This window comes from Gavialis gangeticus, unplaced genomic scaffold, assembly GCF_001723915.1.
Source record: "Gavialis gangeticus isolate Ggan-Ray unplaced genomic scaffold, GavGan_comp1, whole genome shotgun sequence".
Taxonomy (NCBI): Eukaryota; Metazoa; Chordata; order Crocodylia; family Gavialidae; genus Gavialis; species Gavialis gangeticus.
The window spans coordinates 13,623,044-13,625,268 of record NW_017729033.1 but is presented as its reverse complement, the minus strand read 5'-3'; the positions used below and the strand labels follow the sequence as shown (position 1 = coordinate 13,625,268).

General features: G+C 46.4%; 1 protein-coding gene across 1 annotated transcript in view; it reads right to left on the bottom strand.

Annotated features, from left to right (window-relative positions):
- Nucleotides 1-2,225, bottom strand: part of POLR1A (RNA polymerase I subunit A) — a 106,072-nt gene that overhangs the window by 56,027 nt on the left and 47,820 nt on the right. The gene's annotated exons all lie outside the window — the stretch shown is intronic.

Genomic DNA, 2,225 nt, shown 5'->3' with positions numbered 1-2,225 from the left:
CCAGCCAGTTGGCGACCCATTTGACTGTGTAGGTGTTGACACCACCGTCCCCCAGTTTCTTTTCTGAAGTCAAGGACTTCTGCTTTGCTGACTGACTTGCCAGCTTTACGGCAGATGATGAAGGTGATCAGCTCATGGTCGCCGTCTCCCAGCTTCCCTTCAATCATTAGGTCACTAATTAAGTCATCCCCTGTTGCCAGTACCAGGTCAAGCAGCGCTTTGCCTCTCATCAGTCCATAGACTTCTTGAGTCAGACAGAGCTCACCTACGCACATGAGGAAGGTTTGGGACCGTTCGGATGTAGCCAAGTGCTCTTTCCACAAGATGTCAGGGTAGTTGAAGTCTCTCATGACAACCATGCACTGGGAGCATGCAGCCTCAGCCAGTCCCCTGGCAAATTCCTGGTCAAGCTCTTGATCCTGACTAGGTGGTCTGTAGTAGACCCCCACCATTGTGTCCCCTGTGCCTTGTTCGCCACAGATTTCAACCCAGAGAGTCTTCAGTCATCCCCCCCTGGGTGCCAATATCAGCTTGCAGGGATGCATAGCTTTCCTTGACATACAGCACTACTCCCCACCCTTTTTGTCCACAAGATCTCTCCTGTACAAAGTATAGCTGTCTATACCTGTGGCCCAGTCACAGGTGGAGTCCCACCAGGTCTCTATTATCCCTATGAGATCGTAACCCTTTTGGTTTAGCAGGAGGACCATTTCCTCCTGTTTTTTCCCCAAGCTCCTGGCATTGGTGTACAGGCACATAAGTGTCCCATTGGGGGCCCCTGCCTTCCCTACAGTTCGCTCTGGGGCTAGGGTAAGGGTGGGTTTCCTTGAGTGCCTTAGCCTGCTGGGTTTACAAAAACTGCCTGGTGGGCTTGCAGTGGCAGTACTCCCCCCCATTCCCCGGTGGGCTCAGTTTAAAGCCCGGTCCAGCAGGTCAGCCAGTCTGGCTGAGAAGAGCTTCCTCCCCAGTGCAGTAAGGTGGAGGATGTCTCTTCCCAGCAGCTCACTGCTTCCCTCACCAAAGAATGAGCTGTGATCACGAAGTCGAAGCTTTCTTCTCCCTTCTGCACTTCCCACTTCACATTGCCTGGACCCAGAAGTGGCACTAAGAGCCAACAAGACTGTTTTATTGTTTTCAGTGCCAGTGATGAGTTCTGGCTGGTAGCAGCCCAGAGCTGCTATTTGGAGCAAAGCCCTGCTCAGTCCCAGGCTGTGGCACATTCAGAGCAGATGAACTCTTCAAGGAATTTAAGCCGTGAAGCTAGGGCAAGAATCTATCAAGCACATGGGAATGAAAACATTTCAGTGGCTAATAAGGTACCCAAACTGGATCACAATAGATTGCAGCAAGCATATCTGACTAAAAATCTAATCAAATGCCAAAGGCCAAACACCTACCCAAAGCAAGGGGGCCTTAAGGTTTCTCAGATAAAAGGTCTTTAGAATTTTCTACCATGAATGTAACATGCTGAATGGATCTGGCTGAACAGGGGGCAACAACTACCCTAAGACAGAAATAACCAACAGGAAGTTTCAACCCAAATGGTTTAGTCTGACAAAGTTCTAAGGAACTGAGAAGTAGTGTCTTATAATCCAAAGTGCTGGGCACTCTTAACTGGCAGTGCTACCAGCTACATGTACAAGAAAGGGGAATGGGGTAAAGAGATGCTGCTCCCTACTGCTATCTACTGGAAGCATGGCTTGACTTGTTTCAATTTAAGTGACTGTATAGGGCTACACAAGTATCCATGTTTCATTGATATAATACAATCTTATTAAAAAATCAACTCTGCTACTTCCCCAGGAGGACAGAAATGATTACACTGTTATGGTATGTAGAGGTGGATTGAATGCCCAATAGCATAATTTTTTTTTTAAATGGTTTTCCTAAAGCGACACAAAAGAAATCCCTAATCTAACAGCTAAACAGAATAAACGCAAGATTTTCTTGCTAGCATTTCTGAACGTGTCAGTAGCTTCAGTTACTACGTAGCTATTTTTTCTTTTTCACGTACATTTAAAAAAACAAACAAACAAACAAAAACACGTTTTTGATCAGAACCAAGTTGTACCAGAATCCTGTGCCATAGCACATCAAAAGTGAAGACAGAGAATTCAGTGAGATGCACATCATTTCTTTCTAGTGGTCAGAAAGGAAATCACACACTAAACAGAAAAATCATGCAAGTGAACAGCTGTCAGATTCAAGGGCATAACACCCTGTAG